The sequence below is a fragment of the Salmo salar genome, chromosome ssa23 (assembly GCF_905237065.1).
Source record: "Salmo salar chromosome ssa23, Ssal_v3.1, whole genome shotgun sequence".
In the NCBI taxonomy this organism is placed as follows: domain Eukaryota; kingdom Metazoa; phylum Chordata; class Actinopteri; order Salmoniformes; family Salmonidae; genus Salmo; species Salmo salar.
Genome location: NC_059464.1, coordinates 35,212,306 through 35,239,016, shown reverse-complemented (window position 1 = coordinate 35,239,016; position 26,711 = coordinate 35,212,306). Strand labels below are relative to the sequence as shown.

At 45.2% G+C, this 26,711-nt stretch overlaps 1 protein-coding gene across 2 annotated transcripts in view; it reads left to right on the top strand.

Moving 5' to 3' along the window:
• Positions 1-3,250: 3,250 nt before the first annotated feature.
• Positions 3,251-26,711, top strand: part of LOC106584489 (peroxisome proliferator-activated receptor alpha) — a 66,100-nt gene continuing 42,639 nt past the window's right edge. Inside the window, exon 1 of one of the 2 annotated variants that reach the window (XM_014169857.2) lies at positions 3,251-3,449. The gene's annotated coding sequence lies outside the window, so the exon portion shown is untranslated. The remainder of the gene's footprint in view (positions 3,450-26,711) is intronic. The other variant, XM_014169858.2, reaches the window with a different exon arrangement.

Genomic DNA, 26,711 nt, shown 5'->3' with positions numbered 1-26,711 from the left:
TATAAATGTATGGAAAGGAAGATCTGATCACAATCAGATCACAATGCGTCTTTTAATCGTCTACACCTGTCTAAAAATGTGGGCACAGTCAGAATGCGGAGAAGATTAGGATTAAAGATGCCTGCCAGGTATAAACAGGGTTTTTTGGGCAAAACGAGGAGAATGAAGTAGGTTTGAGGAATTAGGTTCAGGACATTGTGCCATTCTGTCTCAAATGGGAGTCAATGGGTTGTTCCTCAATGAAGGAGCTGTGGGGAAACATTCTGTGTCCATCCCCCAGATTCAGATTGTGATACCAAATAAAGAGGTGCAGACAGAAAAAATCCAATGCCCGACACTTTTTGACAACCCCTCTGAAAAGTGTTGAAATGAGCCTTATCTTCTAATGTTCCTTTGCTCACAGCGAGGAACCTCCAGTGCAATGGCTGGTGGCTGGGGCCTTGGAGTCGCTCCAGGGAACCTCCAGTGCAATGGCTGGTGACTGGTGACTGGGGCCTTGGAGCCACTCCAGGGAATGCAGAGAGCTGCTGATTACCGCTTGTCACGAGGCTCTGTGTGTGTGTGTGTGTGTGTGTGTGTGTGTGTGTGTGTGTGTGTGTGTGCGTGCGTGCGTGCGTGCGTGCGTGCGTGCGTGCGTGCGTGCGTGCGTGCGTGCGTGCGTGCGTACGTGTGTGTGTGTGCATGTGTGTGGGAAGAGGAGGAGGGTATCTGGGCCAAGGTCTGATGGAGCAACACACAGCCCTCTGCCAATGGCACTGGACACAGTGTGATGGAGTCCAGACCAGGGACAGAACATGAGGAAACAGGCTGCAGGAGAAATCAGTGGAGGGTTGTTGCACACTCAGCACTTGACCAGGCCAGTACAAACACAAATGGTCCATTAAAGGAATGTTTCCTTTTTTACAACCAAATCTACATTTTTTATGTAAATGGAATGTTATGGAAGGTTCCAGAGACCTTTTTCATGATTTCACATTTTTGAGAAATGTACCCCAAACAGCAAATCACATCCTCATCCTCATTGTGTAGTATGGGGCCCCTGAAAAAACATGAACAAAGGCTCCAAAAACACCCAGATACACTTTTAGAACCGGGAAAGCTGTCAGTATAGTGATGCATGTCTTAAGATCTTAAGATGAATTGTGTCATTCCAAACTTTATCCGCAACGTTATAGGCCTGTTCCATTCTACTGTGACTCAAGCGATACCAGCGATACCAAAATAAAGGAAACATTGAGTAAATGAGGGATACGAAGCGCAGCTAGGAGCTCTCACAGTCTCACATCAGAATAAGACATTCATACATGTTTCTCAAACGTCACATTTTGAAGTGTTTAAGGTTAAGTTTAGGCATTAACTCCACATGTTTAAGGTTAGGCATTAACTCTGAATGGTTAAGGTAAGGGTTAAGATTTGGGATAGGCTTAAAACAAAAATAAAAACAACAACTTTCTATCGCTGGATCGAACTTGCAACATTTAAAATCAGATGTTAACGCCCATCCATCATCCCAGTCCACAACACCCTAGCAAAACCGAGACCTACTTGAAGGTAACAGCGTTCAATGTTGCCCCTAGTGGCCAGTTTACACGTCATCGCCCAATTTCCTCAGACATGGATGGATGACGAATACTGACTTGCTGCTTAATACAGCGTTGGGCCGCCATGAGCCACCAAAACAGCTTCAATGCACCTTGCCATAGATTCTACAAGTGTCTGGAACTTCCTGTGTGGAAGCACCCCATGCTTTCCATAGCTAAGATGCTTTATGTTCGGGTTTCCTTTATTTTGGCAGTTACATGCAGCAGCAGGCTATGCGGAAAATGGACCAGCTGGATAGGGGAAACGGCTTGAGTTGTGCAAAAGGGAGTATAACATTGTGGATAAAGTTCGGAATGACACAATTTCATGTGTACAACATCTTAACATCTGCATCACTATACTGAGCACTTTGTCGTTTCTAAAAGGACATATTTGGGTGTTTTTGGAGCCTTTGTTAATGTTTTTCAGGGCTCCATATTACACAACGAGGACGAAGAAGTGATTTGCTGTTTGGGCTAAATTTCTCAAAAACATGCAATATCACAAAAAAGATGTCTGGAACCTTCTATAACATGTCATTTATATCAAAAATAGAGATTTGGCTGTAACAAAGGAAACTTCTCCTTTAATGTTGAACTTATTGCAGCAATTTATTGGATGACTTCATGACTTGGCTAGCCGTCAATATTATCATATTAAAATGTATCTAAATCAGTTAAACTGTGGCTAACTTACTACACCCCCCATGATGTGCTTGGCATTCTTCACAGTGATACTGTATTGACTGGTTTTCATATTATCCACAGAAGCGTGGCTGAAGAATTTAGGCTACATAAAAACAGTTATTTTGAATTAAGTGTATTTTTTAAAACATATTTTATACAAGCTGTTCTTTGACAAGGTCCTCCATCCCTGCCCTGGTATGCCTGTGTTGTTTGCACAGTAGGCTATAGTATGACCTTGTCAAAAATGCTATGGGTAGGTAGCCTAGCGGTTAAGAGCATTGGGCCAGTAGGTGGCTGGTTTGTATCCCTGAGACGACTAGGTGAAAAATCTGCCTATGTGCCCTTGAGCAAAGCACTTAACCTTCCTTGCTCCTGTAAGTCACACTGGAAAAGAGCGTCTGCTAAATGACTGAAATGTAAAATCAAGTCCTATGTCTTGGGCCAGTGGTGAGCTGTGGAGGCAGGGGGCATGACACATGACATGTAGTAGGGTCACATGACGTGTCCGTGTGTGATGACATTTCAGGGGTTGTCTGACCACAGGATGTGTGCCTTCTGCAGCACTGAATACGGGAGTAAGCGCAGCACCCTTCAATGCAGAATAAGATCCTATTTTATTATGAAAAGATGAATGCACAGTAGTACAGGAACAATAATAGGAGCTGTAGGTTATGTTTAGAACCCTGTAATAGATGTACATACATATAAAAACGTTTAGTAACTGTAGATATTAGAATATAAAAGTGATTAAAATACCCATATTTCGAGTCTTCACGCTCTGTGAACATTTGTCCTACTACATTGGCCAACGCAGCAGCTAGTGAACATGAGTTGGATTACTGCCTTGCTCCCTAACGTCATCCCTTTGTTAGGGGGCGTCCTGCTCAAGGGAAAGACGGGCTCTTTCTATTCGCTGAAAAGATAGGTGTGTCAGGGGGGGGGGGTTGTGGTTCTTTCACACCAGCTGTCAATCATGACGTCAGTTCCGGCTGGTGGGCAGTGCTCTGTGGGCTGTATGTGGGCGATTTTGACAGCAGCAGAGTTGTTTAGGAGACAAACAAGGACGTGTTGAAGGGGACAATTCTTTCCCTCCTTGTTCCACCCGAACTCGCACTGACAGCTTCTCAATGCACGGAGGTTTCTAACGGGATGTCGGCTTCGGATCGGGCTGTCCATTGTAAGGTATCGATTTGATAGGTTTATTATTGCACATATTGATCTGACTCTCAATGCATTGCTTGCTTCATGACTGATATCACAGAATTTCTAGACTGTATAGTTTTGACATTGAATTGAAGTGTTAAGATTGAAATGTGTCAGTGTACATCGACTGATATTTTTAAGGAATTTATCCCATTCATGATAGTTTCAGCAAAAAAACTGAAAAATCAATGAATGCATGTTGCAACAAGATATCTGGGGCCATTGTTATTGTACAGTCGAGTACGCCTGCGCATCCGACGTATGTATATGATACATGCTTTTTGGGATGTAGGCCACTGGCTGTTGATAGCTCCAGGGGTCTGTACTCCAGGGGTCCGTACTGCAGGGGTCCGTACTGCAGGGTTCCGCGAAAATATATATATATAAAAATAAAGTGGTTTTGATTATTTTATTATTTCAATGTTTTAATGAATATCGCTAGCAACAACAGAATAAACCCATGTTGAATGACACACCTACAGTAGAGGATAATGTTTTCTTTCTAATGGTAGCAACTTTATTTCTCAACTCCTAATATTGAACAAATTGAACTCATTGGAGCCAATTACACTTAATGGAGTATCTGACATGGGCTTTGAAAAAGTACCCGCTACCAGCGCGGCAAGTGCTTTCTTGACTTGGACATTTTTGCCAACACACGGCTAACCTTTGTTTAACCAGCTAAATAGCTGTTCTTAGCGAAAATGTATTTGAAGTTACATTTCTCGCTAATAGGCTTTGTTAGAGTTTACACTTCCAATTATAATGTGGGGAGGTAAAAATAATAATAAAAAACGACCAAATCTATTTATTGTATAATGTGAATTATTCACCTGACCATAAGACAAGACATGCATTTAAAAATATATATTGTTGCTAATGTATGATGGGTCCCTGGGTCGCCAATTTGCCTGAGAGGGGGTCCCTGGGCAAGAAAAGGTTAAAGAGCCCTGGGTTAGGCTACTTCTATAAATAATGTATGGGAAAATTGCCATGAGAGTTTTGTAACATGTGAGCTTTGTAACATTCTTATACATAATTAGGCTGCAAGTTGCATATGCATGACATTGTTGAGTTTACTACAATATAATGGTTTTGGTTTTTCCCAGCTTAGGCTAGCTACCTTTTGGACAGTGCTCACTTATTGAAACAAAGTAACAAATTATTTCCCTAGTGGAGCCTATCCTTATCCTGATATCCTGAATTGGAGTTTGAGGTTTGTGTTTATTTTATGATAAACACAACTTGTAGAAAATGTTTAGGATTTTTCTCATTCAGAATAACTCAGTAGTAATAATTTTGCTCAGAATGAGTATAATATTATGAGTATGACTAGCCTACACTTTGAAGTTGGTCTTTATATGGTAAATAGGGGTGAGGGGCGGTGTTGAGGACAGAGTCAGTGATGACGCTAAAATGTGTGTCTGGGAGGTCAGGTTTTGGGAGAAAGCTTGGAGGCCCCTTGATAGTGAATGGGTATTACTGTAAGGGAAGAGGAAGCATGTGTTGAGAGTTGGCTCAGTGCTCAGGGTGATCATTCTTTTGTCCTGGCCTGCAGGTTTGCCTCTCTTCTAATCATGAGGATATTTCCAGGTTTGCTCTGTTTTTAGAATAAATGTACTTCATTCACACTATCTATAAACGATATTCTATTATACTTATCTATACTTTTCTATGTGTGTATACAGATGGGATAAAATGGTCCCACATGTGTGTCTGAATGGTCAGGTCTTTATAATGGGCTTCATAATAAGTTTATAAAGGGTTTGTGAAGGATATATAAGTACAATATAAAGTTATTTCTAGACTGCTGATGGTTAGTCCAATGCCTACATTTAGTACGTAACGTGGTGCCGAAATTACTTGCTTTTTTAGCAGATCAGTTATGCACATTACACAAAATATATATTAATCAAACTAAATTGTAACCTAGTATGTGTATAATGCTTGTTGTGCAATGATCTCTTATGAAGGGAATCAACAACCTACCAATAGAGCCTTTCAGTGCCAAATTGCACACTTCCTCTGTGAGTCTGAAACTTGACCCAAATCCTGCCGTTCCTGTCCTTGCCCCAGTCCTCCAAGCTACAGGAATGCTGCCCGGGTTTTTCCACATCCAAACTGGTTGGGATTTTAATCCACTTGTTACCTTCTTTTAGTCATCTAAAAACAAATCAGAAGTTGGTACTCATACAAGTTGCGGTCAAATATATTGGCACCCTTGCACTTTACAATGGAGTGCAATGGAGCAGAATGTTCAGTATTCTCTTTTAAAAACTGGTTGAATGGCTATATATATATATATGGTCAGGTCTTTATAATGGGCTTCATATATATATATATATATATTTATGTAGTACTTTTACCCCCTTTTCGTGATATCCAATTGGTAGTTACAGTCTTGTCCCATTGCTGCAACTCCAGTACGGACTCGGTAGATGCGAAGATCGAGAGCCATGCGTCCTCCGAAGCACAAGCCGGCCAAGCCGCACGCTTAACCCGGAATCCAGCCACACCAATGTGTCGGTAGAAACACCGGCCCACCACAAGGAGTCGCAGAGCACGTTGGGACAAGGACATCCCGGCCGGTCAAACCCTCCCCTAACCCGGATGACGCTGGGCCAATTGTGCGCCGCATCAATGGGTCTCCCGGTCACGGCCAGCTGTGAGACAGCCTGGGATCGAACCCGGGTCTGTAATGATGCCTTAGACCGCTGCGCCACTCGGGAGGCCCTTGAATGGCTATTATGACCCTGTAGGCAACTGCACCTTACCACAGGTGAGGTAAATTAGACATACACGAGAATCACCTGCCTCCAAACAAATTATTTCGGATTTTGAATAATTTAGTCCAGGCCATTTTTTGTTTTAAAGTGAAAAATCTAAATTTCATTAAAAAAAACATCTCAAACCTTAACAGTGTTAAATCATACAAAAACACATGTGAACACCAAACGTTTTTTTAATTTGAACTTATGTTTTCAGAAATAGTGAATCGTGCAAGGGTGCCAATATATTTGACCACAACTGTTGATCACAGTATTCTCTATGAGGTTTGGTAAGGATAGCCTGGACAGACACTGACTGCACTGTGTAGTGGTAGTTGAGGGTTACATTAGTCTCTCTGGTTGTTGCCTTGGGGCCCTTCTTCATACTGCCAGGGCCATGTGGACGTGCAGTTTGCCTTTAGTTCAAAGGTCACCCTTCCATCAGTGAAACCTTCCACCTAGGCTCTCTTCACACTGAAAGGTTTCTACTTGTTTTAAGGTCCAGCAATGATCTGCCATGGTTGCATATCCCAAAATCTTAAAAAGAATGGAGTTATTTTCATGCATTTCATACAAGGAGGTCTACTTACTTCTTATGTGATTATACAGTTGGTTGTAAGCTAAGGTCCCTGAGGATTGCATTTTCAGTTGCAATAGGCCTGATGACTGACAATGATGAGACAGTCTATAGGAAGGAGGTCTGGCAGTGTGGTGCCAGAACAACAACCTCTCCCTCAAATGTGAGCAAGACAAAGGAGATGATCGTGGACTACAGCAAAAGAAGGGCAGAACAGGACCCCATTAACATCAACAGGGCTGTAGTGGGTCAAGAGTTTAGAGTTACTTTTGAACTAGGCAAGTCAGTTAGAAACAAATTCTTATTCACAATGATGACCTAGGAACAGTGGGTTAACTGCCTTGTTCAGGGGCAGAACGACAGATTTTTACCTTGTCAGCTCAGAGATTTTATCTAGCAACCTTTCAGTTACTGGCCCAATGCTCTAACCACTAGGCTACCTGCCACCTTGGTGTCCACATCACCAACAAACTATCATGGTCCAAATACACCAAGACAGTCTCCCCCTCAGGAAACTGAAAAGATTTGGCATGGTTCCCCAGATCCTCAAAAAATTCTACAGCTGCACTATCAAGAGCATCCTGACCGGTTGCATCACCTCCTGGTATGGCAACTGCTCGGCATCCGACCGTAAGGCGCTACAGAGGGTAGTGTGTACGGCCCAATACATCACCTGGGGCCAAGCTTCCTGCCATCCAGGACCTCTATACCAGGCGGTGTCAGAGGAAGGCCCAATTTCTTTTTAAAGATTCCAGTCACCCAAGTCATAGACTGTTCTCTCTGCAACCGCACGGCAAGCGGTACTGAAGCACCAAGTCTAGGTCCAAAAGGCTCGACTAACCTGTACCCCCGCACATTGATTTGGGTACATTGTATTCGGCGCATGTGACAAATATATTTATTTTTTTGAGTCAGTTGATCTGATATTTATGTATGAGCTATTCCTCAACAGCCCTTCAATGTGCACCTGCAAAGCTGTTCTCTTCCCTGCGCCAATGATAGAGTTTACGCTGCCTGTTGAGTTGGTTACTGCATGCACCCAAAGAACCCAATGATAGAGTTTACGCTGCCTGTTGAGTTGGTTACTGCATGCACCCAAAGAACCCAATGATAGAGTTTACGCTGCCTGTTGAGTTGGTTACTGCATGCACCCAAAGAACCCAATGATAGAGTTTACGCTGCCTGTTGAGTTGGTTACTGCATGCACTGAAAGAACCCAATGGATCTTCTTTTGTTTTCAAAAAGGTATCATTTCTCATCAGAGCTTTTCATGCAACTTCACATCACGCTCCACAGAGATATAGTTTAGAAACACTGCAGATTAATAGTTCTTGCTTAATGTCTTTGACCCACAATCTCAGGACTCAGTCCCTTCCTAACCATGTGTTGTACATGTTTAGTCTATCCCTAAAGAGCTATGGGAGACTTCTCCTGCTCTGTCCTTAGGCAGTCTGTTTCTATGTGGCTTGGCTGCACTGTGAGAGACTTGTCTCTACTCTAGGAACCTGAGACCTGTAATCAGCTTGTGCTTGGCTGCTTTAGACAGCTGCATAGAGACACAGAGACAGAGGAAGAAAGAGACAGACAGAAAGAAAGAGAGACAGAGGGGAGGGATTTCTCTATTCTCCTCAAACAGGACTTTCCGGTTTCCTCTTAACTGCGTTCTTTCTTACATTTATCACCGGTCTTTCTCTGTGAGTCCATAAAGAACATGTTGTCAGTAGGTTTGCAACAAGAATCCTCTTTCAGCTGCCTTTGTTGAGACAGTTGAGAGTCATTTCTGAAGAGAAATGACACCATACACCAGAAAGAGGCTTCTGCAATACAAAGGACCTGTTCATGGAGGTATTGGCATGCGTATGAGCGTGTGTATGTGTTGAGGCGTGTGTTTGTGTGTGTGTGTGTACGTGCATGCGTTCATGCACGTGTGCACTTGTTTGTACGTGTGTATGTGTATCTATGTACTTCTCTGTCTGTGCATGAGTGATCTCTACAGAGCAGTAGTGTGCGGTAAGGTCTGATGCCCGGTAAGGTCTGATGCCCGGTAAGGTCTGATGCCCGGTAAGGTCTGATGCCCGGTAAGGTCTGATGCCGGGTAAGGTCTGATGCCCGGTAAGGTCTGATGCCCGGTAAGGTCTGATGCCGGGTAAGGTCTGATGCCCGGTAAGGTCTGATGTCCGGTCAGATCTGATGCCCGGTAAGATCTGATGCCCGGTAAGGTCTGATGCCCGGTATCCCCGTCTCTCACTCGCACACACACACACTCATAAAGTGGATTTTTGCTATGGTGTTTATCGGTATGACAGGATCACAAAGATAGCCATCAAACAACCACAACCAATCATAAAACAGCAGCAGATATGCGGCGCAAACATTAGACACACATTCACAGGCCCTAATAGCTTGTGCCCTGCATGAACAGGGGACGTTCAGCACTACAGACAGCAGCCCAAATGCCAGCAAGTAGGCCTACATGTAGACAGCACTATATATACAAAATGCCTAGTAGTCAGCGCTACTGATTGAGATATATACTAACACAATAGACATGTAATGTAATAATGGTAGACGGCGCTACTGATTGAGATATATACTAACACAATAGACATGTAATGTAATAATGGTAGACGGCGCTACTGATTGAGATATATACTAACACAATAGACATGTAATGTAATAATGGTAGACGGCGCTACTGATTGAGATATATACTAACACAATAGACATGTAATGTAATAATGGTTTACGGCGCTACTGATTGAGATATATACTAACACAATAGACATGTAATGTAATAATGGTAGACGGCGCTACTGATTGAGATATACACTACCGGTCAAAAGTTTTAGAACACCTACTCATTCAAGGGTTTTTCTTTATTGTTACTATTTTCTACATTGTAGAATAATAGTGAAGACATCAAAACTATGAAATAACACATATGGAATTATGTAGTAAGAAAAAAGTGTTAAACAAATTAAAATATATTTCATATTTCATTATTTCAAATAGCCACCCTTTGCCTTGATGACAGTTTTGTGTTGAAAGTGCGTTGGCGATGGACAGAAACAAAATGGTGCAGTCTGAGGCCATGTGGCGGAGAGTGATGTACTGTAGGCACTGGAGAAGGGGTTGTGAGCAGGTGGGTCTAGGTGTGATGTGGATGTTTTTGTGCATCTGGATGTTGTCACTTGTGTGTGGATGGTTTGTGTTGTAAAAAAAGAAAAGGTTAATAAAATGTAGAAGTTTCTTTTTTTAAACAAATGCAGTTTCATTGAAAATTCCCTTACAGGCCTTGAGCAAAAAAAAGATGGGGGCGGTCGTTAAATGGGTTGCTAACGGTTCATTCTTTTCAGCAAAGACATATGTGTCACGCCCTGACCTGAGAGAGACCTTTTATTTCTCTATTTTGGTTAGGTCAGGGTGTTCTATGTTTTCTATTTCGTTGGTTTTGGCCGAGTATGGTTCCTAATCAGAGGGAGCTGTCTATCGTTGTCTCTGATTGGGAATCATACTTAGGTAGCCCTTTTTTCCCTCCTTCAGTTGTGGGGTCTTGTTTTTGTACAGCTCAGTAAAGCCTGCAGAACGTGACGTTCGTTTTCCTTGTTGTTTTGATTTAGTGTTTTGAGTTATAATAAATATTATTCATGAGCACTTACCACGCTGCACCTTGGTCTCCTCATTACGACGAACGTTACAGAAGATCCCACCACCAACGGACCAAGCAGCGTGGTCAGGAGGACTGGACCTGGGAGGAAATCCTGGGAGGAAATCCTGGATGGAGCAGGACCCTGGACAAGGCCCGGGGAGTATCGCCGTCCGAAGGAGGAGATGGAGGCAGCAAGAACAGAGCGGCGATATTACGAGGCATTATACCAACCACGAGGCAAGCACGAGAGGCAGCCCCAAAACATTTTTGGGGGGGGGCACACGGGGAGATTGGCTAAGTCAGGGTTCAGACCTGAGCCAACTCCCCGTGCTTACCGTGGGAGCGAGTGACCGAGCAAGCACCGTGTTATGCAGTGATGCGCACTGTGTCGCCAGTGCGCATTTACAGCCCGGTGCACTCTGTGCCAGCGCCCCGCATTTGCCGGGCTAGAGTGAGCATTCAGCCAGGAAGGGTGGTGCCAGCTCAGTGCTCCTGGTCTCCAGTACACCTCCTCGGTCCAGGATATCCTGTGCCGGCTCCGTGCACTGTGTCGCCAGTGCGCATTCACAGCCCAGTGTGTCATGTGCCAGCGCCCCGCATTTGCCGGGCAAAAGTAAGCATCCAGCCAGGACGGGTTGTGCCAGCTCTACGCTCGGGCCCTCCAGTGCGCCTCCAAGGCCCAGTATATCCTGTGCCTGCCCCACGCACCCGGCCTCCAGTGAGTCTCTCCAGTCTGGTATGCCCTGTGCCTGCTCCACACACCCGGCCTCCAGTGAGTCTCTCCAGTCTGGTACGCCCCATTTCTGCTCCACGCACCTGGCCTCCAGTGCGTCTCTCCAGCCTGGTACGCCCTGTGGCAGCTCCACGCACCAGGCTGTCAGTACGTCTCCTCAGTCCAGTGAGACCCGTTCCGGCTCCACGTACGAAGCCTCCAGTGATGATCCATGGTCCGACGCCTCCAGTGATGATCCATGGCATGAAGCCTCCAGTGATGATCCATGGCCCTGAGCCTGTAGTGATGATCCATGGCACGAAGCCTCCAGTGATAATCCATGGTCCAGAGCTTCCAGTGATAATCCATGGCACGAAGCCTCCAGTGATGATCCATGGCCCGGAGCCTGTAGGGATGATCCATAGCAAGAAGCCTGTAGGGATGATTCATGGCCCGGAGCCTGTAGGGATGATCCATGGCACGAAGCATCCAGTGATAATCCATGTCCCGGAAGCCTCCAGTGATGATCCATGGCACAAAGCCTCCAGTGAGGATCCAAGGCGCGGAGCCTGCAGTGACAATCCATGGCACGGAGCCTGCGACGACGGTCCCCTGTCCGGAACCTCCTGAGACGGCCCATAGTCCGGAGCCTCCAGCAACAGCCCACAGTCCGGAGCCTCCAGCAACGGCCCACAGTCCGGAGCCTCCAGCAACGTCCCACAGTCCGGAGCCTCCAGCGACGTCCCACAGTCCGGAGCCTCCAGCGACGTCCCCCAGTCCGGAGCCTCCAGCGATGTCCCCCAGACCGAAGCCTCCAGCGGCAGTCTGCAGTCCGGAGTCTCCAGCAGCGGTCTGCAGTCCGGAGTCTCCAGCGGCGGTCTGCAGTCCAGAGCCTCCGGCGATGATCCACGGTCCGGTTCTGACGACGACGATCCACTGTCCGGTGAGACAAAAGCGGAGGGATCAGCGATCGGAGCGGGAGCTACGCCCCGAACCGGAGCCGGCACCATGGGTAGATGCCCACCCGGACCCTCCCCTATAGGTTCAGGTTTGCGGCCGGGAGTTCGCACCTTAGGGGGGGGGGGGGGTACTGTCACGCCCTGACCGGAGAGAGCCCTTTTATTTCTCTATTTTGGTTAGGTTAGGGTGTGATTTGGGTGGGCATTCTAGATTTTGTATTTCTATGTTCTTTTCTATGTTTTCTATTTCTTTGGTTTTGGCCGAGTATGGTTCCTAATCAGAGGCAGCTGTCTATCGTTGTCTCTGATTGGGAATCATACTTAGGTAGCCCTTTTTCCCTCCTTCAGTTGTGGGATCTTGTTTTTGTACAGCTCAGTAAAGCCTGCAGAACATGACGTTCGTTTTCCTTGTTGTTTTGATTTAGTGTTCTGAGTTATAATAAATATTAATCATGAGCACTTACCACGCTGCACCTTGGTCTCCTCATTACGACGATCGTCACAATATGTAATAGTTCCACATAGTTTCCCCTGGACCTGTTTGATGAGCTGGCACTCTCATCGTTGCCACGAAATGCCAACTCCTGTTTACCTACATACTGTAGGTAGCATGATGTAGCATTAATCAGCTAGGTCTTTCAAAATCTCACGGTTCTCTTTTACCTTTGCATTGTGCATGCTGACGTTCAATCTCTGTTCATTCAATGCCAGATCTATCTTAAGAGCTATATGACTTTGGATGTGAGACACAGATTTTTCATGCTTGTTGAGTGCTGTAGGCAAGTTGTCCAAGTCGCAGTAACCAGATGTTGTCCACATGCTGTCACTGGTGGAGAACAGCAGGCAGGGGAAGATGTAGAGTCGGCTGCTAGCAGCTTTGCCAGAGAGACAGTTTTTTTTGTTGATACCACTCAGATTGAAATTATCATGTTATTTCTGTCCCTTCCTTTGATGTAGGTCCCTAAACTCAGGTGTTGGTCTTCTTTATCACCCCCTGTTTCACTAGAAAATCCAACTTTGGAAACTGTTTCAGATGCAATATTTCAGCCATCCTGATCAGCTTACTTTAGCTAGCAGTAAAACGAACGTAACTGCCAAAAGGCTGCAGATGATGTGTGACGTCCTCAGGCAGGAGCAAGTATGTATTATTCGAGTGCAATGAAAATGAAGGGGACATATTGACACATGAAAGGCAGCGAAGCTGGCAGTATAGGATAGAAACACGCATGCGCAAGTCATGTCAATGCCTTGAGTTTGGAGTTTGAAGGGCGGGAAAAAGGCACACGTTGAGGCTGACTTTCCCCTAGCATCCTTGCTCATTTTGTACCAGGTCACCACAAATGTTCATTCATTTTTACAGGGTAGGCACTGCCTACCCTCCCTACCCTGACCGCACATCACTACTCCAGGACTTCCCACTGGACACAGACGTCTATTCAGCATCTATTACACATTGGTTAAAACGTAATTTCATAGAAATTATATGGAAACAATGTTTATTCAACAAATGTCTGCCCAAAGGGTTATGAGAGATACCATGTGTTTTCCCCCTCGGAACGTCCTCTGAAACCACAGCCTGACCTTCATCTTCACCACCAGGTTCCCTTAGGTATGCATCCCAAATGGTACCATATTCCCTTAATGGTGCACTACCCTATCGGCCCTGCTCAACAGTAGTGCACTGCAAAGGGAATAGGGTGCCATTTTTGACGAAGCCTAGATCTTCCATGGTAAAATCCCTCAGTCCCATCTATAGGATTGGGTCACAGACAGACTTACTGTAAGCTGCTCTGGACAGGAGCTTGTCTGAGCTAAGGATGGGGAGGAGCCATCATCATCATCATGGCCCATTGATGTCAGCTGACTGACTGTCAGGGTACTTTGAACCCCAAGGGGCTCAAATCTATGGGTGCCGGATTGGACTGGTTTGCCTATGATGCTTGTGATGCGCTCACTTGAGTGGCTCTTTCTCTCTATCTCTTTGCTTCGTAGTGTTGGAGTCGGGGTCTACTGTATCTGTCAGGATGGAGCGGGGCGTATGTGGCCGAAGGGGTGGGAGGTGGGGTTTAGGCATCCATGTGGCTGGTGAGTCGGAGGTGGAGTTGGGTTGAGGTCGGCCACGTCTCGCTATGAGAGGCCCGTCTAGAGAAATCAGTCACCTAGTTTCAGCCTCTTCTGCTCTAGTAATGTCTGATTCCATTACTGGGTAAAGCCCTGACCAGTCTTTGTAGATGTTCCGCCATAGACGTTCTACTGTAGAGCCCCACTGTAAAGCCCCACTGACCAGCTCAGAGTGACACTGCAGCCTGATCGGTTGATTGGATGAGCCTAGGTGTAAGTGGAAATGATTTATCAACACTATGCTGTGGAGAAGGGCTGTTCCTGCTACAGTGCATTCGGAAGGTATTCAGACCCCTTGACTTTTTCCACATTTTGTTACATTTCAGCCCTTTTCTAAAATGTATTAAATAATTGTTTCCCTCAGCAATCTACTAAAAAACAGAAATACCTTATTTACATAATCAATCAATCAATCAATCAAATGTATTTATGAAGCCCTTTTTACATCAGCCGATGTCACAATGTGCTGTACAGAAATCCAGCCTAAGTATTCAGCCCCTTTGCTATGAGACTCGAAATTGAGCTCAGGTGCATCCTGTTACCATTGATCATCCTTGAGATGTTTCTAAAACTTGATTGCAGTCCATCTGTGATAAATTCAATTGATTGGACATGACTTGGAAAGGCACACACCTGTCTCCATAAGGTCCCCCAGTTGACAGTGCATGTCAGAGCAAAAACCAAGCCATGAGGTCAAAGGAATTGTGCATAGAGCTCAGAGACAGGATTGTTTCGAGGCACAGATCTGGGGAAGGGTACCAAATAATGTCTGCAGCATTGAAGTTCCCCAAGAACACAGTAGCCTCTATCATTCTAAATAATGGAAGATGTTTGGAACCACCAAGACTTCCTTTGAGCTGGCCGCCCAGCCAAACTGATTAATCGGAGGAGAAGGGTCTTGGTCAGGGAGGTGACCAAGAACCCGATGGTCACTCTGACAGAGCTCCAGAGTTCCTCTGTAGAGATGGGAGAACCTTCCAGAAAGACAACCATCTCTGCAGCACTCCACCAATCAGGCTTTTATGGTAGAGTGGCCAGATGGAAGCCACTCCTCAGTAAAAGGCACATGACAACCTGCTTGGAGGTTTTCTAAAGACTCTTAGATCATGAGAAACAAGATTCTCTGGTCTGATGAAACCAAGATTGAACTCTTTAACCTGAATGCCAAGCATCATGTCTGGAGGAAACCTGGCACCTTCCCGAAGGTGAAGCATGGTTGTCGCAGCATCATGCTGTGGGGATATTTTTCAGCAGCAGGGACTGGGAGACTAGTCAGGATCGAGGCAAAGATGAAGCAAAGTACAAAGAGGTCCTTGATGAAAACCTGCTCCAGAGTGCTCATGACCTCAGACTGGGGCAAAGGTTCACCTTCCAATAGGACAACGACCCTAAGCACACAGCCAAGACAATGCAGGAGTCTCTGAATGTCCTTGAGTAGCCCAGCCAGAGCCCGGACTTGAACCTGATCGAAAATAGCTGTGCAGCAACGCTCCCCATCCAACCTGACAGAGCTTGAGAGAATCTGCAGAAAAGAATGGGAGAAACTCCCCAAATACAGGTGTGCCAAGCTTGTAGCGTCATACCCAAGAAGACTCAATGCTGTAATCGCTGCCAAAGGTGCTTCAACAAAGTACTTAATAAGTCTGAATACTTATGTAAAGGTGATATTTCATTTTTTCATTTTATATAAATTAGCAAACATTTCTAAAAACCTGTTTTTTCTTTGTCATTATGAGGTATTGTGTGTCGATTGATGAGGGGGAAAAAATGATTTAATACATTTTATAATAAGGCTGTAACGTAACAAAATATAGAAAAAGTCAAGGGGTCTGAATACTTCCGATGCACTGTATATTCCATGGAGCTTAATTAAAACTGTTAATAAGGGTGGTACTTAAGAGACATGGTTGGCCAGGAGTGCTTGTGTTTTCCAGTGGTCCTGTTTGAATAGAAAGAGGAGTGGGAGGCCCCGGTGCACAACTGAGCAAAAGGACAAGTACATAAGAGTGTCTAGTTTGAGAAACTGACGCCTCACAAGTCCTCAACTGGCAGCTTAATTAAATAGTACCCGCCAAACACCAGTCTCAACGTCAACAGTGAATAGGCAACTCCGGGATGCTGACCTTCTAGGCAGAGTTTGCAAAGAAAAAGCCATATCTCAGACTGGCCAATAAAAATAAAAGATTAAGATTGGCAAAAGAACACAGACACTGGACAGAGGAACTCTGCCTAGAAGGCCAGCATCCCGGAGTTGCCTCTTCACTGTTGACGTTGAGACTGGTGTTTTGCGGGTACTATTTAAAGAAGCTGCCAGTGGAGGACTTGTGAGGCATCTGTTTCTCAAGCTAGACACTCTAATGTACTTGTCCTCTTGCTCAGTTGTGCACCGGGGCCTCCCACTCCTATTTCTAGTCTGGTTAGAACCAGTTTGTGTAGTTCTGTGAAGGGAATATTACACAGCGCTGTACGAGATCTTCAGTTTCTTGGCAATTTCTCGCATGGAATAGCCTTCATTTCTCAGAACAAGAATAGACTGACGATTTTCAGAAGAAAGGTCTTTGTTTGTAGCCATTTTGAGCCTGTAATCAAACCCACAAATGCTGATGCTCCAGATACTCAACTCATCCAGTTTTATTGCTTATTTAATCAGTACAACAGTTTTCAGCTGTGCTATCATAATTGCAAAAGGGTTTTTTAATGATCCATTCGCCTTTTAAAATGATAAACTTGGATTAGCTAACACAACGTTCCATTGGAACACAGGAGTGATGGTTACTGATAATGTGCCTCTGTATGCCCATGTACATAGATATTCCATAAAAAATCATCTGTTTCCAGCTACAATAGTCATTTACAACATTAACAATGTCTACACTGTATTTCTGATCAATTTGATGTTATTTTAATGGACAAAAACTTTGTTTTTCTTTCAAAAACAAGGACATTTCTAAGTGACCCCAAACTTTTGAACGGTAGTGTATATAAAGGGAAACTGTTGCAGTTCAAATAATCTTAGCACCTACTTGGCATATGAATGCTGTTTAGAATGAATTAGGTGACAGAATTGTAGTTTATGTGTGTTTGAGAGGCACACACACTGTTAGAGTGTTGAATTGTGAAATTAGGCCAGAACAGGAACAGTTTGTCAACTCCAACCGTTACGGTTAGTGAACCAGTGAGTAGGAGCAACCTAAACTCTCACAACTCCCTCAGGCTGCATCATTAGCTGTAACATTGTGTAGCAAACTGGGCCTATGGACGGCAGCTGTCTCATTCCACGAAGAGTGTATTTTGGGTAGTGCAATTTTGTCAAACACTACTGTATTGCTCCGCTTTCCGCTGCATGCCTAACTCCCAACCCAACAAACATGTAGGCTGACTTGGCAGCCACACTGGGGAGTACAGGATTCCAATGTCATGCTGGAAAATGTAACAGGACCCACACAGCTGATCTAGCAGGGAGAAGCGCTCTCAACGTCCATCTCCCAATGTTTGTCCTTGTGGTAGTATTTACTTCAGAAACAGACAGAATTCACGCAGCGATCAAGGTGGAACCTTGTTCTGTCCTCAGCCCCCTGTTTGTTTTCATGCACATGCTGTTCCTGCTGTAATACGGAGGGCAGAAAAGCTCATTGTTGTGTGTCTGCTATTGTTTTACCCCTGTCGGCTGTGCTTTAAAGCATTGAACAAGCAAGAAAAAATGAGGTGAGCTTGCTTTAAATGTGTGACCAGTGACCATCATTCACACGCTCCACAGTATGAAGATGGCCTTCACCGAATGCTGCCCTTCATGCAAGGACAGCAAACTATGTTCCCTCCTCACTTTCCTTCACTTTGCACAACCTACCCCATCAATATCAGTCAAATGCTAAGCTTTACCGTAAAGCTTTCTTATCAGTGTTACATATGCTACTCCATCCTCATCAATCAGATGGCTGATGAAGTTTGGCTGGCAGCTGCTAGCCAGGAGTCCTGCCAACCCAATCCACATGGGCACAGACTGATGATCCTGGTACATAGATATGGGAACATTGTCTGCCCTGACCCTCCTGTGCCACTGTTTCCAGGCCTGAGCAGCTTGGCACAGTGGGGACAGCATCTGGTTAGGGGAAGGGAGGGACACATTCCTGCACGTCTCTCAGCTGGGCAGGGGAGGAGGTATGTGCACTTGTCTTGTCCGCCTCTCTCTTCCAGCTGTGTATCTGGGAGAGTGGATACAATCTGTAAAGACAGAGGAAGTAGTAAACCGTGAACGTTGTAAACAGATCATATAAACCTACTTTACAGTAAGTGACTCGTGTGGATGTGGGCAATAGTGTATTATGGTGTTGATATTTGGCCTTCTGTGGCTATTGTACTGCTCTTTCTGGAGAATATAGTTCATAGTGACTGCCTGTGCTGCACAGATATAATTCCTTCCTCTTCAGCTAGTCCTCCAGATGTCCAGTGGATAAAACAGCTTGGATAGATTGGTTTTCCCACTCTGAGTGTTTTTTTAACGCTGCTTTGTGTCGGATCCTGCTGACTGATTTGGAAGTAAGCTCGGCATGGCAGCAGCCAAGAATTTGGAACAAAGCTGAGGTGTACTGTGGCTTAAGTTGTTGTTAAGTGCTTCTTGGAGCAACAGAGAGAGAGAGTGAAAGAAAGGGGTAAATACAGGGGAGAGAGAGTGAAAGACAGGGGTAAATACAGGGGGAGAGAGAGTGAAAGAAAGGGGTAAATACAGGGGAGAGAGAGTGAAAGAAAGGGGTAAATACAGGGGGAGAGAGAGTGAAAGAAAGGGGTAAATACAGGGGAGAGAGAGTGAAAGAAAGGGGTAAATACAGGGGAGAGAGAGTGAAAGAAAGGGGTAAATACAGGGGAGAGAGAGTGAAAGAAAGGGGTAAATACAGGGGGAGAGAGAGTGAAAGAAAGGGGTAAATACAGGGGAGAGAGAGTGAAAGAAAGGGGTAAATACAGGGGGAGAGAGAGTGAAAGAAAGGGGTAAATACAGGGGGAGAGAGAGTGAAAGAAAGGGGTAAATACAGGGGGAGAGAGAGTGAAAGAAAGGGGTAAATACAGGGGGAGAGAGAGTGAAAGAAAGGGGTAAATACAGGGGAGAGAGAGTGAAAGAAAGGGGTAAATACAGGGGAGAGAGAGTGAAAGAAAGGGGTAAATACAGGGGAGAGAGAGTGAAAGAAAGGGGTAAATACAGGGGAGAGAGAGTGAAAGAAAGGGGTAAATACAGGGGGAGAGAGAGTGAAAGAAAGGGGTAAATACAGGGGAGAGAGAGTGAAAGAAAGGGGTAAATACAGGGGAGAGAGAGTGAAAGAAAGGGGTAAATACAGGGGAGAGAGAGTGAAAGAAAGGGGTAAATACAGGGGAGAGAGAGTGAAAGAAAGGGGTAAATACAGGGGAGAGAGAGTGAAAGAAAGGGGTAAATACAGGGGAGAGAGAGTGAAAGAAAGGGGTAAATACAGGGGGAGAGAGGTGAAAGAAAGGGGTAAATACAGGGGGAGAGAGTGAAAGAAAGGGGTAAATACAGGGGGAGAGAGAGTGAAAGAAAGGGGTAAATACAGGGGAGAGAGAGTGAAAGAAAGGGGTAAATACAGGGGGAGAGAGAGTGAAAGAAAGGGGTAAATACAGGGGGAGAGAGAGTGAAAGAAAGGGGTAAATACAGGGGAGAGAGAGTGAAAGAAAGGGGTAAATACAGGGGGAGAGAGAGTGAAAGAAAGGGGTAAATACAGGGGAGAGAGAGTGAAAGAAAGGGGTAAATACAGGGGGAGAGAGAGTGAAAGAAAGGGGTAAATACAGGGGGAGAGAGAGTGAAAGAAAGGGGTAAATACAGGGGGAGAGAGAGTGAAAGAAAGGGGTAAATACAGGGGGAGAGAGAGTGAAAGAAAGGGGTAAATACAGGGGAGAGAGAGTGAAAGAAAGGGGTAAATACAGGGGGAGAGAGAGTGAAAGAAAGGGGTAAATACAGGGGGAGAGAGAGTGAAAGAAAGGGGTAAATACAGGGGGAGAGAGAGTGAAAGAAAGGGGTAAATACAGGGGAGAGAGAGTGAAAGAAAGGGGTAAATACAGGGGGAGAGAGAGTGAAAGAAAGGGGTAAATACAGGGGAGAGAGAGTGAAAGAAAGGGGTAAATACAGGGGAGAGAGAGTGAAAGAAAGGGGTAAATACAGGGGAGAGAGAGTGAAAGAAAGGGGTAAATACAGGGGAGAGAGAGTGAAAGAAAGGGGTAAATACAGGGGAGAGAGAGTGAAAGAAAGGGGTAAATACAGGGGAGAGAGAGTGAAAGAAAGGGGTAAATACAGGGGAGAGAGAGTGAAAGAAAGGGGTAAATACAGGGGAGAGAGAGTGAAAGAAAGGGGTAAATACAGGGGAGAGAGAGTGAAAGAAAGGGGTAAATACAGGGGAGAGAGAGTGAAAGAAAGGGGTAAATACAGGGGAGAGAGAGTGAAAGAAAGGGGTAAATACAGGGGAGAGAGAGTGAAAGAAAGGGGTAAATACAGGGGAGAGAGAGTGAAAGAAAGGGGTAAATACAGGGGAGAGAGAGTGAAAGAAAGGGGTAAATACAGGGGAGAGAGAGTGAAAGAAAGGGGTAAATACAGGGGAGAGAGAGTGAAAGAAAGGGGTAAATACAGGGGGAGAGAGTGTGAAAGAAAGGGGTAAATACAGGGGGAGAGAGTGAAAGAAAGGGGTAAATACAGGGGGAGAGAGTGAAAGAAAGGGGTAAATACAGGGGGAGAGAGTGTGAAAGAAAGGGGTAAATACAGGGGAGAGAGAGTGAAAGAAAGGGGTAAATACAGGGGGAGAGAGTGTGAAAGAAAGGGGTAAATACAGGGGAGAGAGAGTGAAAGAAAGGGGTAAATACAGGGGAGAGAGTGTGAAAGAAAGGGGTAAATACAGGGGGAGAGAGAGTGAAAGAAAGGGGTAAATACAGGGGGAGAGAGAGTGAAAGAAAGGGGTAAATACAGGGGGAGAGAGAGTGAAAGAAAGGGGTAAATACAGGGGGAGAGAGAGTGAAAGAAAGGGGTAAATACAGGGGAGAGAGAGTGAAAGAAAGGGGTAAATACAGGGGAGAGAGAGTGAAAGAAAGGGGTAAATACAGGGGAGAGAGAGTGAAAGAAAGGGGTAAATACAGGGGGAGAGAGAGTGAAAGAAAGGGGTAAATACAGGGGAGAGAGAGTGAAAGAAAGGGGTAAATACAGGGGAGAGAGAGTGAAAGAAAGGGGTAAATACAGGGGGAGAGAGAGTGAAAGAAAGGGGTAAATACAGGGGGAGAGAGAGTGAAAGAAAGGGGTAAATACAGGGGGAGAGAGTGAAAGAAAGGGGTAAATACAGGGGAGAGAGAGTGAAAGAAAGGGGTAAATACAGGGGGAGAGAGTGTGAAAGAAAGGGGTAAATACAGGGGGAGAGAGAGTGAAAGAAAGGGGTAAATACAGGGGGAGAGAGTGTGAAAGAAAGGGGTAAATACAGGGGGAGAGAGTGTGAAAGAAAGGGGTAAATACAGGGGAGAGAGAGTGAAAGAAAGGGGTAAATACAGGGGGAGAGAGTGTGAAAGAAAGGGGTAAATACAGGGGGAGAGAGTGTGAAAGAAAGGGGTAAATACAGGGGGAGAGAGAGTGAAAGAAAGGGGTAAATACAGGGGGAGAGAGTGTGAAAGAAAGGCTGCCACCGGTTCAACTCTAAACATGTCTGGCATAGCGGGACAGTTAAGTGGTGTCTCTTGACGTCCCCTGTGTGTGTGTGTGTGTGTGTGTGTGTGTGTGTGTGTGTGTGTGTGTGTGTGTGTGTGTGTGTGTGTGTGTGTGTTACCCCATGTACCCTCAGTGTCACTAACCACACCACATCTGCACCGACGTGGACGCATCATAATTAGGACCTGTTTGCCCATGACCCCTCTCTCTCTCTCTCTCTCTCTCTCTCTCTCTCTCTCTCTCTCTCTCTCTCTCTCTCTCTCTCTCTCTCTCTCTCTCTCTCTCTCTCTCTCTCTCTCTCTCTCTCTCTCTCCTCTTGTAGTGTGAGTGTTGTTATCATTCTGACACTGGACCTGCTGGCAACTCAAGTCCAGTGGAGGAGTTTATGTAACATTCGATGTAATGTTTTCTTTCCCAGTGCTTCAATGCACCAGCAGCTGGCTGCACATGACAATTGGTCATAAGGAGAGGCAATGGCACATCTTGACTAACTATAATGGTCTGACTCAAATCCTGGCCCCTCATCAAATGAAGCAAGCAAAGTAAATATCTCAAGCAAATTACAGGTCTAATTTTATTCTGTTTGGAAATGAAAATTGTTGGGAAAGAAATTACTTCAGCACATCACGTTGCTTACTCCTTATGACTCCAGCAGATGAAATGACTGTTTAAATGCAGTGAAGTGTATCATGGTCCCAGATAGTGGTGTCCCAGTAACCTAGCTAGTAACCTAGCTAGTAACCTAGCTAGTAACCTAGCTAGTAACCTAGCTAGTAACCTAGCTGCTACTGTCTACTACTGCCTCCCTTTGGCACACACCCCATTTAGCAGAGCACTGAGGTTATGTTAATGTTCAATAAACTGTCCTGTCCTTGACATGCGTTAGATAAACAACCCATTAGTGGTATGTTTGAACCTTTAGATATCACACCACATGAATGACCCCATCATAAACTTACTCAACTCCAGCAAAAAGAACATCCCCCAGCCAGTGCAGTGTCCATCACTTTACCCAGTACCCTGCCCTTTGACCGGTCTCCTTAGAGATGACAGGGCTCTAAGCAGCCAGCGTATCACTGGGCTCAGATAAGGACCACTCTGCTGTTTGTTCATTGGGCACGGTTTGACTCCAAGACCTTTAAAGAAAACACGGCAAACCCATTGGATGCGTCCGAAATGGCACCCTATTACCTACAAAGTGTACTTCTTTTAAGCAGAGCCCTATGCGGGCCCTGGTCAAAAGTAGTGCACTATATAGGAAATAGGGCTGGCCAAAACTCTGCTTTTCTATTAGCCAGCCCTATCTCCCCATATATCCCTCAGTGTAGTGGGTTTGTGAGACCAGCCCTATCTCCCCATATATCCCTCAGTGTAGTGGGTTGGTGAGACCAGCCCTATCTCCACATATATCCCTCAGTGTAGTGGGTTGGTGAGACCAGCCCTATCTCCCCATATATCCCTCAGTGTAGTGGGTTGGTGAGACCAGCCCTATCTCCCCATATATCACTCAGTGTAGTGGGTTGGTGAGACCAGCCCTATCGCCACATATATCACTCAGTGTAGTGGGTTGGTGAGACCAGCCCTATCTCCCCATATATCCCTCAGTGTAGTGGGTTGGTGAGACCAGCCCTATCGCCACATATATCACTCAGTGTAGTGGGTTGGTGAGACCAGCCCTATCGCCACATATATCCCTCAGTGTAGTGGGTTGGTGAGACCAGCCCTATCTCCCCATATATCCCTCAGTGTAGTGGGTTGGTGAGACCAGCCCTATCGCCACATATATCACTCAGTGTAGTGGGTTGGTGAGACCAGCCCTATCGCCACATATATCCCTCAGTGTAGTGGGTTGGTGAGACCAGCCCTGTCTCTAAACATTAATGCTAGCTTTGCTCGCACACATGTGCGCACACACACACACACACACACACACACACACACACACACACACACACACACACACACACACACACACACACACACACACACACACACACACACACACACACACACACACACACACACACACACACACACACACACACACAGGTTCAGGAAAGGTAGGGGTTGTGTACTTTGTGATTGGTTTATACTGGTATGAGATTACTGGTATGCTTTCTTTCAGAATATGCCATGTATTGCATTTGAGACATATTTGTTATTCAATGACAATTAGACCAGCATGACTACCATTGAAATATTTGGTTTTCTGGGCCAGCAATATGTTACTGTGTGTTCAGTTGAGTTCTACCTGCAGCAAACACGCCTATACACACCTCTGTCTTGATCTGCTGCCATCGTTGTTATCATGCTCTTAACTATCAGACTGCTGTTCTATTTCCTCCTTAGGGGAACCTAAACCAGGGGCTGTCTTAGTCTTACGTCAGTATTGGCTCAGACTGGTTAACGCCTGTATTTTAGTACATGGATCCATTCTGGTCACCTTTCTTAGAGTGTAGCTCAGTAGCTGTGTACCTATGTGTAGCTGTGTGTCGCTGTGGGTGTCTATAGATAGTGTGTATAACATCCTGTTCCAGGGTTCAATATCCCAGCAGCAATTCACTCTGAGACAACCGGCAATAATACAGCTGAACCACAAAAGCTCAGCTTGCCTCTACTATGGTTCGAAGGCAACAATGACTTCACACAGCTCAGGCTAGAAGACCTCTGCTACATACACCCCCATCCCATGGGAGAGAGAGCCTGTCTGCAGTCTGCATGCCTGTGTCATGTTTAGAACATGTCCCTATAACAGCTCTCCCCCAGCATGTGGTCTGCTTTACAGGCTCTCCGGACAGGGCTTTTTCAGGTCTGGCATGCCGCCTGCTCAGTGATGATACTAGAGCAGGGTATTAGGCCAACCAGACTGCATGTGGGCTTACACTTCCTCTGTTCTCTGTTCTCTGTTTATTATCATGTTGCTAAAACACCTTCCTGAGACTCATTTATACATCATATTAGAGAACAAAAGGAACCAGAAAACTGATCATAGATTTCAGTGGTAGTAGATTGTTGTCTCCTCACGATTTTGAACATGATCAATGTGCCGGAGTTGTCATGACATTGTCATGGTGATCTCAGTGGCTGACGGGAGAAGTCCTTTTGTCAGTCCCCCAGGGATAGAGCCCTCCTCCTCCCCCTCACATTCCTAACCCTAATATACAGTATTGTTTAACTATCCTTGTGGGGACACACAATTTACCATTCAAAATCCTATTTTCCCTAAACCCTAACCATAAACCTAACTCTAACCCTAATCTTTACTAATGACATACCACTCGGCTTGAGTAAAGCCAGTGTGTCTATGTATGCAGATGACTCAACACTATACACGTCAGCTACTACAGTGGGTGAAATCACTGCAACACTTAACAAAGAGCTGCAGTTAGTTTCAGAATGGGTGGCAAGGAATACGTTAGTCCTAAATATTTAAAAAACGAAAAATCATTGGATTTGGGACAAGTCATTCACTAAACCCTAAACCTCAACTAAATCTTGTAATACATAATATGGAAATTGAGCAAGTTGAGGTGACTAAACTGCTTGCAGTAACCCTGGATTGTAAACTGTCATGGTCAAAACATGTTGGATCAACAGTAGCTAAGATGAGTAGAAGTCTGTCCATAATAAAGCGCTGCTCTACCTTCTTAACAGCACTATCAACAAGGCAGGTCCTACAGGCTCTAGTTTTGTCGCACCTGGACTACTGTTCAGTCGTGTGGTCAGGTGCCACAAAGAGGGACCCCTGAAAATTACAATTATCTCAGAACAGTGGAGCACGGCTGGCCGTTCAATGTACACAGAGAGCTAACATCAATAACATGCATGTAAGTCTCTCATGGCTCAAAGTGAAGGAGAGATTGACTTCATCACATCATGTTTTTGTAAGAAGTGTTGACAAACTACTAGCACACATGCCATGACCAAAGGTCTCTTCACAATCCCCAAGTCCAGAACAGACTATGGGAGGCACACAGAACTACATAGAGCCATGACTACATAGAACTCTATTCCACATCAGGTAACTGATGCAAGCAGTATAATCAGATAAAAAAAACAGATAAAAAACACCTTATGGAACAGCAGGGACTGTGAAGGGACACACACAGGCACAGACACTCATACACATGAGAAGACACGCACTCTACACACAAGTACATATGGATGTTGTATTGTAAATATGTAATAGTGGAGTAGTGGCCTGAGGGAACACACTAAATGTATTGGGTAAAGTGTTATGAAATGTAACGTCATGTAATCTTTTTAATTGTATATAACTGCCTTAATGTTGATGGCCCCAGGAAGAGTAAGCTAATGGGGATCCATAATAAATACAAATACAAATACAAACTCTAACCTTAACCTTAACCCCAAAACCTAACCCTAATTCTAACCCTAATTCTAACCCTAACACTAATTCTACCTTAACCCTAAATCCCCTAGAAATAGCATTTGACCTTGTGAAGACTAACAAAATGACACCAGTTGGTCAAATGTTTGTTTGTTTACTATTCTTGTGTGGACTTCTGGTAACCACAAGTATAGTTAAACATGTCCACACAAACACACAGGCACACACACATGCATGCACGCAGATGACCTTGCCTGTCCTCGGTTCAGTGTGTGCAGTGCCTTCCTCAGCAGGCTTGGTTGAGCGAGCACAAGAGGGGCTTGAGCTCTGTTACTGTTGGAGCCACCTCCCTCCTCTCCCTCTCTCTCTCCCTCCTCTCCCTGTCTCTCTCTGTCTCCCTATGTTATCTTTTTTTCTGTTACT